Source organism: Pogona vitticeps, chromosome 3, assembly GCF_051106095.1.
Source record: "Pogona vitticeps strain Pit_001003342236 chromosome 3, PviZW2.1, whole genome shotgun sequence".
Taxonomy (NCBI): domain Eukaryota; kingdom Metazoa; phylum Chordata; class Lepidosauria; order Squamata; family Agamidae; genus Pogona; species Pogona vitticeps.
In genome coordinates this window covers 64,674,062-64,692,235 of record NC_135785.1, presented here as the reverse complement: position 1 = coordinate 64,692,235, position 18,174 = coordinate 64,674,062, and the positions used below count along the sequence as shown (strand labels likewise).

Here is an 18,174-nt window from a genome sequence, read left to right as displayed (position 1 = left end):
CCAGGTGTTCTTGGACTACAACTCCCAGAAGCCTTCACCACCACCTCTGCTGGCCAAGATTTCTGGGAGTTGAAGTCCAGGAACAGCTATTGGCCCAAGGTTGGGGACCACTGGTATAGTAGATGGACTAGTTCTCAGGAGATCTGCATTTGAATATCCATTTGGCCATGTAAAATTGTGGATATGTCTGTGTAAATGGTAAATATAGTAATTGTGTGCTATCAAGTCAGTTCTAACATATGACAACCCTTTGTCAGAGTTTTCTAGAGAAAGAGAATAGAGAAGAGGTTTATCATTCCCTTGTTCTGGGGACATCCTAGGACTCTGCATCTTGCCCAAGGCTACATAGGCTAGTTCTTCTCCATAATGGGGAACCAAACTCTTTATTTCTGACTCCACAGGCAGATTCCTAACTTATTAAGCTATGTAAAACTGCTCCTTAAATATCTCACTTACCTTGAAAGCCCTATTAGGGGTGGTATAAGACACAACTTGATGTCATATAATACATAACATATTCTTCTATCTATGGTTTGTCATAGGGATATCCAGAATTGTGATGAAATCCAGAAATATTTCCAAACTTAAGAATGGACATATTAAAAAAAAAACCATATGTACACAGATTTCCTCTAAACTCCAAGATACCTCATCAAACTTTCATGCTACAGAATTGTGCCTTAGTTCACCATAAACTTGTGCATCCCATTCCTTACTTTGACATCATCTGTCCTAGGTCCCCCATAATAATTAAGTCCAAAATTATTTCTGACTGCTGGCCTGCTAGCCAATTCACTTGCAAGTGCATAATAGTTGCACTACAGCTTCATTATGCCCACAGTGTGATGAAACAAAGCTTCTAGTAAACAGAGTGAATTTGGAATTGGAAACTGAAGTCCTGTAGGTTGATATTAGCTGAATAATCAGGGACTGCAAGATCACAGTGGCTTCTTTTTTTTATTAGCAGGAGCCTTTTGGTCTTTGAGTTTAGCTGAAATACTCACAACAGTTCAGGAGGGGGATGTTCCCACAAGAAATATTTGCTGTGAGCTATCTGTCTCAATACAAAGGAAAGAAAGAAAGAGAGAGAGAGAGAAAGAGAGAGAGAGAGAAAGAAAGAAAGAAAAAGAAAGAAAGAAAGAAAGAAAGAAAGAAAGAAAGAAAGAAAGCTTTTCTTCAAGCTCTTAATCTTGAAGAGCTTGAAAAAAAATTGTGCTGAAAATGAAAAGTACTGGGATGTTTGGACCTTCCTATGGGGCACGGCTATTGAGACTCCTGTTACATATTTCAGAATGTAAAGCCACATCTAAAACTTGGGCCTACGCTGTATTCAATTCCTCACCAGCCACTCTCATATCACCAAAATAAAATAAAATAAAATAAAATAAAATAAAATAAAATAATAGTAATAGTAATAGTAATAGTAATAGTAATAGTAATAGTAGTAGTAGTAGTAGTAGTAGTAGTAATAATAATAATAATAATAATAATAATAATAATAATAATAATAATAATAATAATAATAATAATAATAATAATAATAATAATAATAAACCATCATCACCCAGAAAGAGGACATTGATTTGCACTTTGTATACAGATTCTAAATGAGAAGTAATTGTTAGAGTTTGTGTGTAGTCATCCTTCAGTCTTGAGAAATTATGGTAATGTGCTCTGTATGGAGGTCTTGGAACAGCGTCTAGTGTGGCTGCGAAGGCCAATTCAAGAGTGACAATCCCTTCCACACTGAAGACAAATACAATCTGTCCCCTGTACAGCTCCCTGATTTTGCTGGTTTCGGGACTGTCTCTTTGCCTCGGCCTGCTGGACAAGTGTCTCTTCAAATTGGGAGAGGACTTGATGCACCGCCTGCCTCCAGGCTGAATGCTCAGATGTCAAGGTTTCCCATCTGTTGAGGTCCATTCCTAAGGCCTTCAGATCCCGCTTGCAGATGTCCTTCTATCACAGCTGTGGTCTCCCTCTACGGTGATTTCCTGCACTAATTCTCCATACAGGAGATCTTTTGGAATCTGGCCATCAGCCATTCTCACAATATGCCCAAGCCAACGTAGATGGCACTGTTTCAGTAATGTATACATGCTAAAAATTCCAGCTTGTTCTAAGACTACTCTATTTGGAACTTTGTCCTGACTGGTGATACCAAAAATGCATCGGAGACAACATATATGGAACGTGTTCAGCTTCCTCTCCTGCCATACACAAAGGGTCCAGGTCTCAGTATAGTACAGAAGTGTGCTCAGGACACAGGCTCTATAGACCTGGATCAACTCCTCCGAATGGGCTTCAAACCAGTCGGACATCTTTTTGGTCTTCTTGCCAAATGTGGACAAGGCAGTATTATAAACAGCGTTCTTGAAATGTTCCCATTGTTCAGATGCATTTGCATCAGCCAGACCTGGAAGGGTTTCCTCAAGCACTTGGGCAAATTCCTCCACTCTTCTTTGATCACAAGTCTTCCTGATGTCAATGCATGGTCTTCCTTCTTTTTTCGTGTGACACAATCTCTTTGTTCGCAGTTTTACTCTACTACACACCAGGGAGTGATCAGTATCGCAACCAGCACCCTGATAGCTGCATGTGATCGTAATACTAGGAAGGCTAGAACATCTAATGAGGATCAAATCAAGCTGATTCCAATGCTTGGATCTTGGATGTCTCCAGGAAACTCTGTGTTCAGGCTTCGTATTTAAAGAACATGTTGATGGCCATTTTCGTTCATCTTCCCAATTCCAAAATGGCCTAGACAAGTGGGCGAAGAATTGTGATCAGCACCAATTCTAGCGTTAAAGTCCCTGAGAATGAACAGTGGCTCTCTCTCAGGGACTTTTTTGATAGTAGCTGCCAGATCATCATAGAATTTGTCTTTGACTTCTGTTGTGGATGACAGTGTTGGTGCATATGCACTGATGAGGGCGACCGTTCCCGCTGATGAGTGGAGTTGCAGAGACAGGATTCTTTCACTCCCCACAGTAGGTGGAACAATGGATCTCAGCAGAGTATTTCTGATCACAAAGCCAACACCATATTCTCAGGTCTCATTCAATGGTTTTATCTGCCAGAAGACTGAGAAGTTTTTTTTTTCTTTACAGACCCCATTGTCTGGCAATCTCGTTTCTTGCAGGGCAACAATGTCCATCTGCAGTCTACTCAGTTCCATGACAGCTGTCTTGCCCATGTCGTCTATTTCCTACAGGTCGTCAGAAAAGCCAGGGGTCATTGTCCAAACATTCCAGGTGCCCAACATTAGGGCAGAGGTTTTCTTATGATTGTTGCATGGTGCAGTATTATCGACCTGCTTGTCGGGTTTCACCCTAAACCCCACGCACCCGTGAGGTTAACAGAACATGGCGAGGTAGCACCTTACTGACTGGGCGCTGCCCAGCTTAAGGTGGGTGGTAACTACCTAGTGAGGTGCAATGACCTCTCCCATCGTCAGAAGCAGCCCCTGGTGTCATGCTCTATGCCAATCAAGCAAAGACTTCTAACCAGTAACTGCTACGGCCCATGTTATTTCGATACTGTATGTGAAGCTGGAGTGTCCTTCCCAGAGCACGAAGCCTGGGTAAAATAATATGGAGGATAGGCTGTTACCCAAGCAGCAAATCCGCCCTCTCCACATTGCTGAAATAGTCCAATGGAAATGCAACAGCCAATACAACTGGTTCCAGCGATGTCGCAGGAGTTACCAGAATGACACAAACTGCCTCCGGGACTCCGGCTCACGATTTTGCCTCAAGGTTCTGAAGCCTTTTCCATCAGTGGATATAGCCACAAGACAGTGGAGGTTTGAAATCGGAGTTCTCCTAGATGGGCTGCAAGCCCCACCTACCCAGCCTGCTCCCTAATAGTGCAGAAGTATGATCTTACCCCTAAACTCTTCCTGCCTCCCAGGTTTATGCAATGCTATTTGGCTTTCCTATTTACCAAATTAGAGTAAAAAATAGAACCAGAGAATTTCCTCTTCAGGAAAGGGACTTCGAGCTACTACTCACAGTCATTTAAAGCTAAAACCCTACCCCCTCAGACCATGCAGTCAGGGAAAACAAAGTTCAGTCTAGAAGAAAATACCTCACCAAATAAAATGTCCCCCCAAGCACAGCTCACTTCCTGCCTCAGCTTCCTCTTCAGGAAGAAATAAAAAGTTAGAATTTAAGAGAATTACAATATACTTCACCCAGCTGGGGAAGACTATAACATTGTGCCCATACAGTCTGCTCTTCTAGGAGCTCCTCTGTTTGAATGGGCATCTTCAAGGTCCCTCATCTCCATCTTTATGGTTTTTAAAATCACACCTGGCCTTAACCACCCTTCATATGACAGCCACATTTAGAAAGAGGCCAAGGCAGCCTTTCACACACAGTCCTGACTTCCATAAAAGACAAAGTCATACTAGGCATGGAGGAGTACTTTGCTTTGTCTGAATTGACCTGAGAGACATGGAGGCAGAAGTAATTACAAATTCACACATTCTGACAGGAAGTGAGCCTTCCAAATATCTGAAGCCTTTCATGTCTGTACAAACCTTTACCCCTGCTGCCACCATTCTTTTCTTAAGCACAGGTTTGTTTGGAAATCGGGCAAGCTGATTGGTCACAGGAGGAAGTTCCCTAAAGCTTGGCTTTTCCATGCTATCTCAGAACATTTTGCAGCAAGAAAGCTTGGGAACAGACAAACCAACTTATAAGGCAAGCCTTGAGGTGGGAGGGAACTTGCCAGTACCACTCAATTCAATTGTCTCACTTGTAAATGGCTACCACAGAGCATCACCCAGTTTTATTGGGGGAATCATTGTATATTTATATGGGATAGATTTTTAGACTATTACCATCTCACATCTTGACTCCCTTCATTGAAATATTTCAAAAGGTAGAGAAATATTATTTATTTTAAGGAAACAATAAATTGGGTCTCCCTGTGGCTTTTATGCTTTTGAATTCCTGTGGTTTCACAGCATTCAAGGTTTTAGATGATGAACATATTAATTTTGTAGATGGCTTAGACTGGTAAATCAAGCAGTGCTAGCTTCCTTCAGTGCACTGTGTGAAATGCTGCAAACAGCATTTAAAATAATATTATTCTGTTATACTTCTGTAAAAAATAACATTTCAGCAAAACCAGTTTCCATAATATTTGAATTTATGAGACTGGTGGTTGGGAGCAGGCAAACAAACTTGGGGTATTAGATTTTTTTTCATTTCTGTGTCGCTTGCATGATAGGAGCTGGCACCTAGGTAAGAATTGTTTTTCACCGGCATCTAATCTCTACAAACTGATTAGAAACTTTTAGTAGCACTCTAACATTGTCATTCCTGATTTTCCTCCCTGGTGGACTATGGTACATAAGAACTGTAAAAATGTCAGCAGGAAGTATGTAGTGCAGCATACCCTCTCAGGGTGGCAGAATGCTGCTGACAATCACTGGGAGTCATGCCTCCATGGGCTTACCTTTCCGCATGAGCTCTATCTTACAACTGCAAGAGCTGGAGGCAGCCCTCTTCTAAGCAACAGGGCTTTCTGTTTGTGGAAAGGGGAGCCAGTGAGAAAAGTACAACCACTTAGGTTTTGATTAAATAGATGATATCCTATTTGGGTCTCAATTGAATTACTTTATTTCTTAGCTCTTTTTGTTTCTTTTCCTTATGAAATTAATTATAATAAAAATAGTACAGCTTGCTTTTTAAATATGGCTGATTAATGTCCATCCAAAAATGTGGATTTCACAGGAACCACTTGCTTTTTCTATTCCTGTGTAAACATATATCGCTTACCCAAACCATTAACATCCTTTATTTTAATATTTTATGAAGCTAAAATCTCTAAAAACCTAGGTGGTAAGCTTTCTTAGAAGGAATGGAAGCTGGACACATCTTCTGTACCCATTATTAAAATATTAAGAACATTCTGGTTTTGAAAGTACTATTAGTGCCCATTTGACATGAAAGCCTTATTAATAGCAGCTGATCCTAAATTACTACCAAAAATGATGCATCTTTCCAAAACAGTGCTTATGCCAGTAGGTGAGTGCTCTCATCAGTACTCAACATTTCGATTGAAAAAGGACCTTGTTCCCAGTGGAAAAATAACAGACCTTGTCTTCAATATGTTGTCCAATAATGCTGCCTTGATTCCTTCTTCAGTGAGAAAAGCAGTGTAGAAATTAAATAAATCAATAAAAATAAGATAAGTAAGAAGCTGTTGTCTCTGAGTACTCTGGACCCTTGAAGGAGGCAGCAGCAGATTCCCCACCTCCAGAGAGCACAGGTATGGAGTCAGAGGAGAAGGCAGCACTTCCTCACAACACAAGACAGAGGCCCACAATGAATGATCAAGCAAGTGTGGAGGTGGTCTAACAAAGTGCCCATCTCCAAGAGAGGACTTCTTGGAAGTATGGGGTCTCCTTGAGAGAAGGATCTCCTCCTCATGTTGAAGGGCATACAGTGGAGCCCTGAGAGGGGCAAAACTAAAAATGCCTCAATTCCGGATTAGACTTCAGTTTTAAAAAATCAGTTACCCCTGCTTGAGCTCTATCCGCCGAACTTGCATTCCTGACTTGTCATGATTACCTTGCTGTGCAAGAACATAAACTGTGTAGGAGTTGCCATGGAATTATCATTGAATCAATATTGATGTGCTAGCTGGTTGAAAACAGAGTGTTTTGACCTGGGCAGTGGACATGTTCCATTGAAACAGCAATGCTCATTATGTTGCAATGGGACTTGGCCTTTGACTTTACTGCATCCCTCTGGATTGACCTTTTCAAGGACTGAGTTCTTGTCTACTCCTGTTTGACCTTGGATTGAACTGACTATGCTATCAGAACAGGACATCAGAACAAACTAAAGACAGTAATACCACTGTAGAACTTGTAAAACATAAAAGTATATATTATCTTTGGCAATGGGGGTTGAGTACTCAATTCCCATTGATACTTTCTCTGTGTTTTTATCAACAACATGTCTACAGTTCTCTGGACAGATGTAATACTGCATGTTTTAAACTCATCCCATATGCCCAACCATTCTGAAAATTTACTGACATTAAATATGGTGCATCAAGAGGGGGGTTGAGATATCATTAAAATTACAGTGATGAAGAAACAGAAGATTATTAAATATATGCAAAGCATATCATGTATCTGGCAAGCTATTTTATCTGGTAGTTATACAAGTGAACAGTACGTCTACAATGTGTTTCTCACTGAAATCTGTGTTGAAACTCCTAATGATTTCAAGAGAGATAAACAACATTATGTACCATATTTTTCCATGTATAAAACTATACAGTGGTACCTCGCGTAATGGGCGCCCCATTTAACGATGAACTCGCATAGTGACAAAGATTTTGGAATCGCTTTTGCGATCGCATTGCGATGTTTTAAATAGGGAAAAATCGCTTTGCAATGATCGGTACCCTGTTTCGCTTACCAATCATCGCAAAGCAATGATTTTTTTAACAGCTGATTGGAGGTTCCAATATGGCCACCAGGTAATGGCCGCCCGCTGTGTTTAGGGACGGATTCCTCACTTACCGGGCAGCGAAAATGGCCGCCGTATGGAGGATTTTCGCTTAAAGGTGAGTCTGAAGCCCATAGGAACGCATTGAAGGGGTTTCAATGCATTCCTATGGGCTTTTTAAAATCGCATAGTGACGAAATCGCTTTGCAGCGATTTTTGCTGCACGGATTATCATCGCTATACCACTGTACTTTTGTCTAAAATCTTTAGACTAAAAATTGAGGGTTGTCTTATACACGGAATTAAGCTGAGGAGAGAAAAAACAAGTGGAGGGGAAAGCAGGGATCAAAGTGATCCTGCAGGGTTTTGATCCCTGCTTTCCCTTCCACTTGCTAAGCCTTAGCAAAAGGAAAGCAGGGATCAAAGCACTGCAGGATGGCTTTGATCTTTGCTTTCCTCTCTGCTTACTAAGTCCCATGGAGCTTAGGAAGTGTAGGGGGAAAGAATCAAAGCAATCCCATAGCTGTATAAGGGGGAAAGGGAACAAAATGATCATGCAGTTGGGGGATTGCTTTGATCCCTTTCCCCCTTCTTTTGCTAAGCCCCACGAGGCTTAGCACAAAGGGAGAAAACAGGCATCAAAGCGATCCTGCACTTGCTAAGCCCCACTTAGATTTCTTAATTTGGGTTAGAAAAGTGGGGGGTGTCTTATATATGGGGGCATCTTATACAGTGGTGCCTCAACTTAAGAACTTAATCTGTATTGGGACTGTTTTCTTAAGTCGAAATGTTCTTAAGTCTAAGCACCATTTCCCATAGGAATGCATTGAAAACCATTTAATCCGTATCTGCTGTTTTTCGTTCTTAAGTCAAGGCGCTGTTCTTAAATTGAAGCATTAGTTCTCATAGGAACTAATGCAAAGCCAGTTAATCTGTATCTACCACTAGGGGGTGATTTTTTTTTTAAAAAAAAAATTTCTTCTTTTGACCTAAGGTGAAGGAGGAAAGGGGAGTATCTATGTTCAAATATTATAATTTTAAATATTTCTTTGCATACACAACCATAGCATTTTTTAAACAAATGAGTAATGTTCAATATAATTTTTAAGTCATGTAACATGATAATGCAAACTCAAGTGTCTTTATATTTTTAAATATAAGGGAATATAAGCTATTTGTTTGCTCATTTCTAATGCTTATTTATAATTTTATCTTAGATTTTTCTTTTTTATGAAGTGGATTATAATCCACAAAAACACACATTACAGTCAACTCTCGACTTATAAACGGCCATAGTTACAAACATTTCGTCTTACAATCCACTCTGACAGAAAAATATTGACTTGACTTGCAAACTTAGAATCGAGTTACGAACCAAAAAAATGTGCAGGAGTTAGGGAAAGCACAAAATTTGAACTTACAGTTAACTGTTGGCCAGTGAAGGGGGTGCCTGTCTGCTTCCTCACTCTTCCAAGCATTTTGAGAGTGGATTTGGAGACAGTCTTCAGACTGCCTGGTATTGCCTGGTACAGTGCTGTATGGACTGTATTTTTATTTTTTGGCTTTTTTACATTTTGGATTTTTGGATTTTTAAAAGGTGTTCCCTCCCTCCTTTGCTGCCCCCTTTTTCCACAAGAACAACAACAACAACAAAAAGGCTGTGAATAGCTGCTTGTAAGTTGCATACAAGTTTCTCTTTTGCTTCACAAATGAACTTGACTGATTTGCTTTGTTTTATACTTCTATTAAACAGAACAGAGACTATATAGACATGGTTTGGTGACAGGAGCAAACTGAATGAATTACAGTTCCTAAGTTTGGAAAGGGATCATGTCATGGGTAATGTGCAAAGTACTGGAAGACAAAATCCCAGGCACAAAACTTGGTTACCTCATTCCTGGTTGAGAAAAAAAATGCTCCTGCTAAAATAGCCAATGAATTAAATTAACTCTTAAACCATTTTCAGCTGCTTACAAGTCTCTTCCTCCTTGGTGGATCAGATTTCATGCACCTGCTCTTCATAACCTAAAATCTCATCCAGGTCCTGATGTGGAACGAAACTATAAACAGGTGGTCAGTACCTCTCCTTTCAACATAGTCAAACTGTTAAGATAGGGAACCTCTCATGTTTTAAAGCAGAAAAATGAAAGAGAGTGATTGCAGTGCTGATGAAAAATACAACACAGGGCCAATTTAAACCTATGGCTTCTCAAGTGTTAGGAAATATTGAGATGCTTTTAAGTTTCTTACATTTTCACAGTTAGCCTGCATTCTTAGTAAATGCAAGATAGCTACGAAGTGTGCTATTTGAGTAATCCCTATAAACTGACTGCTAGAGTGCAGTACTTTGAAGCTTTAATTTGTTTCAGCCATAAAATGCATGTGTGATTGAATGAAATCATTAAAGTACTACAATATAACTTCATAAACAAAAGTGACCACTATCCACTTCCAAGTATCTGTTTGCATGGGTTTTGGAAACAAAATTTTAAATACCCACTCTGTGCATATCAAAGATGGAGGTTAATTTGAGATCAGTGCTCCATTTGGCTCAAAGTAGAGTTCTGCCTGCTGATAAAATATTGACAGAGGGCCCATTTTAATTTTGAAACAGCTTTGGTAATAACATTTATTGCACACTAATCAGAAGCAACACATTACTCATTCTGAAGTACTTCCTTTCCAAGAATTTATTAATTTCACCAATTTCTCTATATAATGTTTGGCTTGCAATCAAGCAAAAAGATAACATTGTTCTCTAACCGACACGGCATCTCCAAGGAAAGAAAAAAGTTCTAAACAACCATATGCAAATGATGGTTCCCAGGGAATTCAACATTCACTGTCAGGAACAGCTCAAGACATGATGACTACCATAACAATCATGGGGTTTTCTTATCAAGTCATTTCATCCAGCATATGCGGGACATCATATTCTAGATCTGGTGTTTTCAATGTGAAAGGAAAGAGACCAGTAAAAAATTACTTTTATATATACCACAACTCCCAGAATGACACAGCAATCATCTCTGGTTGGTATGCTAGGTAGGGCATGATGGGCACTGTAGTTTACAAAAGCAACTTTTCTCAGCTGTGGATAGAGATGGCAATCTAAGAGTTTCTTATTGCTTCCTTATCACAGTCAGATCATTTCTCGGGAATGCTTTCTGCATTCGCCTCTCTCCTAAGAAATCAAATCTGGATCCATATGGATTCCTGAATATCTTTGGGGAGCTTCCACTTAATCAGTGGAAACATCAGAAGAGAACAAATGGGGGCAAAAAAGTGAACCCCTCCACAAGATCCACAAAATCAAAGGCAAATTTAAACTAAGATCAGGGATGTGGAAAGATCAAAAAGGAAAATATGTTTTCTTATCATGATAACATAAAGAGAAGATAGAAATAACATACTGGTGATTTTTAGGCATCAAAGAGTTCCCTCCCCATCTTTCAGCTCCCAAACAATAAAAGGGATTACTAGGGATCTCTTGAACCCGGGGGAAGGGAATAGGAAATAGTCAAAATGATGAGAAAATTACAGTATATTTTTGTATTTTCTATCAATTGAGTGAGTAGAAAAGAAACCAAAAGACTGAGCCTTGGAAGTGCAGCTATACTGAAAATATCTTTAAATGTAAGGATGTGTTACCGGAAACCAAGGCCAGGATCATGCATACTGTGGTATTCCTGATTGTTATGTATAGATATGAAAGCAATGAAGAAAGCTGACAGGAAAACAGTTGATTCATTTAGAAAGTGGCGTTGAAAGAGATTTGCAAATACAAGAAAGACAGATAAATGGATTCTAGATTAAACCAGCCCTGAACTTTCTCTAGAAGCAACATTTACTAATCCAAGGCTATCATAGGTTGAATACCTCACAAGAAGACAAAACTCACTGGAAAAAGACAATATTGCTGGGAAAATTTGAAGGCAGCAGTAAAAGAGTTGGATTAAATCAATGAAGGAAGATACATCTTGAGTCAGCAAGACCTGTGCGGGGCAGTTAAAGGACCTTTTGAAGTTCACTAATTCATAGGGTCACCGTAAGTTAGTAGAAACTACAAAAAGTAACACGGTATAGGCAATGTTGTTATTTGTAATATTACTTTCAAGGGTTATTTTTTTTCTTTATTTATTTTATTTAAAATATTTTTATCTGGCCTTTCTCCTTAAAAAGAACCCAAGTCGGCTTTGGGCTGCTGTCCTAGTTATATCATCTGCAAGCAAAGGTAACATAGTCACAGATGTTCATGTTCTGGTTATGTCCTCTTTTTACACCTGCATACTTTGTACGAGGCTCCAACTGAACAGGGTCCAGAAACCACATTATGTTCAGAATGCTGCAGCTAATTATTATCTGGAACCAGGCATATGGGACACAGCTCACCAGCCTTGAAACAGCTTCCAAGGACTGGATTTTAATATTTAAGAAGCTTAAGAATAGGATATGTCACAGACTGCCACTTTACACATAAATTAGTCTGAGTATTAGATGCCCTTCTGTAAAACCCTGAGGCATCTAGGTTTTCTTTCATGGTTCCACTCATTTAGAACTCATTTGTAAAGGAAGCTTATACGACAGCATTACCGTTGCAATTTTGGTAATAGATAAAATATCTGATTTGGGATTTTAAAATGGGATTGACAGGGGGGGGTGTTGTCTGACTGATTATGTTGCTTTTTCTCAGCACGTTAGAGTTACCAGACTTGTAGCTTTTTAATGTGAAACTTCAATGAATTTAATTCTCATTCAGGAATCCAGGAGGGGGGGGGGAATCAGCATCATATTCAGCATGAATAAATTGTGCAGAGATCTCACCGATGCCTATCTTGCATGGCACAAGTGGAACAGTTAGGTCCATCAATTCGTTTATTGAGTTCTGCTAAAATTAAAAATCTGTGGGCTGTACTGCAAAGAAACAAGTCAGCCCTCAGTGTCTGTGCAGTGATGGAAAGAAAAAAGTGAACTGACAAAGGCATCAACATTAAACTTTTCAAGTGTGATACAGCTGAGGTTCTCACAAAAGTGTCATTTGGTAGCATGTTAGTGGTAGTTCGTGCTGTTTATCATCTCAAATACCTTACAAAATTCTATATACACACCAGGCTCAAGGCCAAACTTCCAGGAAAAGAACACAGTGATAGTACTTCACATAACATTGCTTTTCCTCCTCTCTTATTATATATAAGGCACAAAAGGAAAGATGCAGATCATTTATTTCAAGCTGGCCAAGGTTGTTAAAATGAACACAGCTTAAAGAAAAAAAGATGCTGATAGTGGTAGTCTAGTTACAGTATCTGCTCTGAATTTAACTGAAGTTCATGAACTACAGGTTCTCCATTATAACTTAATCAACTGGAGTTCCCATAATCTGAAGAGGGTAACAATGGGAACTCCAGATAAATCCAGATGCCTTCTTGCTATCTAATTTACCACTTTAGATGAGCAACCCATAAGGTGATCTACAAACTGGGTGAACTAAAGCTTTGGTTGGATAGGGATCTGGAGAGTAAAGTGCTTACTAGGCATCTCCATTGCCTCTTTTTGTTCTTCCTGACTATGCATGGAAATCAGGCTTTTGTCAAACCAGCCAGCCCAAACTGAAAATGCGAGAAACCTAAGGCACGCCTGTCTTTCCAAATAGGTACTCAAAAGCCTGTGTGGCTCTAATCATGTCTTAAGATTTCTTGTGATGTGACCTTAGCCATCAGCTCTCTTTGGCTCTGAGTCCATGCTTAGGGTTACTTTAAATCAGAGTTTGGTTTCTTTGCTTGCATTACTGTGGCACCTTTCATAGCAAGACAAAGCTATCCTTTTTATATCTATGTAGATAGAGTTTCATATCCCATGATGCATTCATAGTTGTCAAAGTACCTGTTTTTATGGTGCTGCCCAGTCCGGGCTGGGAGCATGGTTAATTCTCTGGGTCAGCTAGGAGATCTCTGTGCTGCACAATTCACATCAGTGCTTGTATCATATATGTCATAGATGTTTAGCATTTCACTCAAGGTTCAAGGAATCTATGACTCACAGCGGAAAATAAGCAGTGTGACTGTTTATGTGTTGTCTTCAATCTAGCAGGGTTGAGTAGAATCTTGTTGAGCTTTTGTGGAATCTTATGCAAAGACTATCCAACACTTATCCAGTTCCCTCCTCTGCGTCTTCCTCAGTTCCCTTCTCCCTGCCAATCTTTGACTGTTTCGTTGGGTTAGTCAGGAACCTAGGAAAAGTACTCCTTTATTACTCTTCAAAACAAATTCTTATCTTACTACTATTATCAGCATCATCTGTTCATACAGTTCTAATACTAGATATAAACAAACATGTGATACAATAGCCAAAGTCCTAGTGGCTGAAATTGCACCTAAGTTTTCCCTTCTGGTTTTCCCTTCTGGTTTGCCAAAACCTAGGCTTCCCTTAGTTACTCGTGGTCTAAGAGGGATTATTAATGAATTGTTGGACCTTGCTGCTTTAAATGTGTTTTTGTTGTTGATTTTCTTTACTGTTTTAGTGGGGCACTCATTTCTTTTAAAATATATTTAATATTTTTTACTCTTAGCTTTCAAATATTGTCTTTTAGTGATGCAAGTCACCTTGGGTTCTTTTTAAGGAGAAAGGCAGGGTAAAAAAAATCAAATAAATAAATAAATAAATAAATCCCTCAAGTGATCAATCACATAACTAGGTGTGCAACTATTTCCCAGACCCTATGAAGCTGAGGAGCATGATGGCCAACCAGCAGTCCAGGCAGGCTTGCTTGCATGATTTCCCAGGGCCCTGGCCAAATGTCTTGAACCTAACTTTTGTATCTGTTGGTGAGCTAACTTCTTCACTTGTCTAGGCACAGTACACAACCAGCAGTGTGCACACCAGACCACTGCAAAGGACCACAATGTCCCCATGCAAATTGAGTACACATCTACAGATGTGAGTGCACATGCACATATGAATGACATGTGGGATCAAAGTTGATACTTTTTAAAAAATGCCCATTCATTGTGGTCAGATTTAACATTAACTCCATATAGCCAAAATCTCATTTAACATTTCCAGTTGGAGAATAAACTCTCAGGGAAATTCCTGAGACTACTAGAATAGATGTGATCTTTTTGCTCATCAATAATTAATACTAGTGATTAATTTCCATGTTTGTGTCCATTCCTTTCAAACATGATTCCCAAAGCATGGGTATGAGTTTCTCTAGTACATTCAATGTGGTATACATGTCTCTATTCCTCTTCATCCAAAAAGCTTCATTCTAAAGCAATGAAATAATGCATTAATTGATAAAATGTATGTGCCAATCTGCTTCTGACAGCACTGATGTGACTCTTACTTGCTATGCTGCCACTAAGATTTTTATACTTTGCCTACCTTTAATCAATCAGAGCAAATATTCTCACCCATGCCAGAGAAGATAGTTTCTTCATTGCTCTGCACCTGATTTTTCATACTCCTGTGAGATAATCAATATGCTAGAACACTGATTCTTAAGTAGAGCTTCTCCGAAAAATTCACTCAATTTCTTCTTGTCCTTTACAGGAATCATAGCACAACCTTTTAGGAAGGCATGTAAGCTACATCTAAACATAGGTTATATAATCTAAAATAAACTATCAAAATGCAAGTGGAATCAAAAGTCATTTAAATGGTAATGTGCAGTTTTGCTTCTAAAGTGGATTATTTAAATTAAGCAATATAACTTGAGTTCATTTCAAACTTACTACACAAAGAGAAGTGTTGTTTTGCATAGAAGACATGTCTTTCTATATCTGTTGGGTGAACTTATGTGAACAGTACCACTAACATAGCTTTCTCTCCACAAATTATATATAGCAATTGTATTTACTTCTGCTAACTCTCTTCTAGCAAAGAAAGATCATTACCAATGATGTACTTATCCACCATTCAAAGACAATAATTGGAAGTAACTTGATCTCATCAATATATTAACCTAAGTAAAACAGATATACCCTATGGCAACTCAGCTAAATATCACTGTTTTGTCAAGTTGGGCCTAGCTACGTACCTTCTACCATAGTCTTTGCAGTGAAAAGGCGGATATAGGATTCTGTGCCATTTCTCCACTCGTATAGGCTATTTTGTCACTTGGGTGAGTCAAAGCAATCTATTATGTCTTCAGCTCAGTGCTTCTGTTCTTAATAACTGATAGCCTTTACTTCAAGCCATAGCAGTGGTAGTGAAAGAAGAGTGGGGTTGAAAGACTCAGGTAAACAATGGTGAAGGTTGCATCATACTCAAGTACAATATGCAAAACTGTGTGACGTTTGCCCCTTGTGGCCCATTTGTCTCCCCAAAACAGAGAGCACACGAAGGCAATCCAAACACTTTTTCACACGCTGCCACCAGTTGATTTCTTTATCAAAGTACTTTACTTAGGAAACACAAAGGTCCATTCATCATTGTCTTTTGAATAAAGCAGGTTCATTGATTACAAATGTTTCTATAATAATTCATAAGTATCTTCTTCAGGTTCATCAAGCATCAATAACAATCTTCTATGTTATCTTACAGGTTACTATTCACTCCTCAGACTAATCACTCCTCAGATTCCCAAACTAAATCTCTCTCTCTCCCTTCAAACTCAGATCTAGACTGTAAACTACCCCCCTTCTCCTCTCAGGTGCCGCTTTTTAATCTCTCTTGGCTCCGCCTCTCCACCACATCAGTATAAAATATGAATAATGCATAACTTATTTAACATAATAAGGGTGAACGCCACATACCTCCCCCCTTAAATATGTTTGTTTGGGAAGGGAAATGCATTTTCCCTCCTAAACAAGCAGGCACAATTGCATGAAACTCTACTTACCCTCTGGCACAATTCTGTAAGCAATACCACATTTACTATAACAATCACAATACCTTTTTACACTAAACATTCCACTACAATTCAATAATATACTTTCCCTTATCATTTACACTTACTGCATTTAACATTTTCAACCTTACCGAAATATACTACAATCAGGAAACTTTTATTACATAGATGATTAACCAGTAAATCAATAGTCAGTTCCAGATCGTTTTAGAAGTCCTTGAATCATTCTCCATGTTTCAGTTCATCAGTATTCAGTTTTTCCACACTATACACAAACAGAACATTTCTTATAACATTACCAGCTTGGTTTATCCTCCCCTCATCAGTCATTTGGCTTTCGAGGCATGATCTGAGTGTCTTTTGCAAAGTCCAAGTTTGCAAAGTCCAAGTCTTTCACCTTCCCGTTGTAGTAAGGTGCGCCATGGACTGGTTCAGTTGTTACTGCCTCCTTCAGCTGGACACACGACTGCTGGCACTCAGGGGTCCCTCTGATGATCACTGACTCCTTCCATGTTCTCTTCCGTTGACTGGAGGCCATCAGGCCCTCTGATGTCCACTGGAAGTCCTCCTCTGGCTGTTTTTTTAGTGAAGCCTGCTTTTTTTCTGGCTCAGGGCTTCACCTTCTCAGCTGGGGAAAGGGTAGGCAATTCCCTGTCCTCCTCCTGAACATCTCTGGATGCGTCCCTCTTCAAGATGTCAGAGCTTACGCCTTCCTCCTCACTCACACATTCACTCACTGGTATTTTCATTGAAACATTTTCCTAATGTGGGGGACCACGATCATGGGTCACTTTAATATTCTCATGCAAGTTTCTCTTAAGTGCAATCAAAGATTGGCTTGTTTTAGATGCACTGAATATGTTAGCTGATTCTATTTCTTTATTCAGTGACACACTAGATAGGGGGTTGCCTTGCAAGGATTTAAGGACTACTTGTTCCACCCCTGCCAAAAGCAATTTTCTCCCCTCTATAGTGCTCAGTTCTTCTACTGGGTCCTCAGGACAGAATACTCTTTCCTGGGCCTCATACAAGCCTTTCTCTTTTTTCAGGAGTACTTCCCAAGCTTGGCTCTGCCACTTCTAAGGACTTTTTTCTAAATTTATTTATTTATTTATTTACAATATTTACAATATTTACAATATTTTTTAGCCGCACCATTGCCTGGATAAAGTCTCCTTATCCAGGCAAGATCTTTCAGGGCATTCAGGAGATAATAAAGTGGGTGTACTGGTGGCTGATTCAAAGCAACCTCCAAAACTAATTTCTTCCTTCGGCTCCTGAGCCAAACTAGTTTTACTTGGGGTTTTCAAAAGCATGAGATCAGTTTCTAAGAGACTTTCTCCAGGCTTCCCTCTGCTACTGTAACCATTTCTGCTGCAGTGGGTGACTCCTGGCCCCCTTGTGTGCGTGTAAGTGCAAAAGCACTCTTAACATGCTCTATCAAATGTAAACCCTCTCTATATGCCGGGTCTTTATCAGTCCTAGACCCCTCTGGGTGTTCAGGGGACAGAGGAATGCGATTCTCTCTAACTTTTGTAGCACTTTCAAAGTACTATCTTCCATCTGTTCCTCAATACAGGAAGGATTATTAGGGTTTTTCAAAATAACCTCATCAGCCATTTTGGTTACCCCATGGTTCTTTTCTAACTGGGGCATCCCTGGATAGATTCAGAGGTCAGGGAATCCATTTTTCCTTCAGCTTTGACATTAATTGCCTAAATAGTTTGTCTAGTTTTGATGTCAATTGCCTAAATTGTCTCAAACATATCAGTAACCAAATGTCCAGAATTTTTTTTTTTAAAAAAAATACTGGTTTCCAAATTATGTACTTCACATGTATGCCTAGAAAAA

The 18,174-nt window shown here is 39.3% G+C and overlaps 1 protein-coding gene across 2 annotated transcripts in view; it reads right to left on the bottom strand.

Annotated features, from left to right (window-relative positions):
- The window catches only part of ATRNL1 (attractin like 1), a 695,100-nt gene that overhangs the window by 331,607 nt on the left and 345,319 nt on the right, over window positions 1–18,174 (bottom strand). The window lies entirely within an intron of this gene.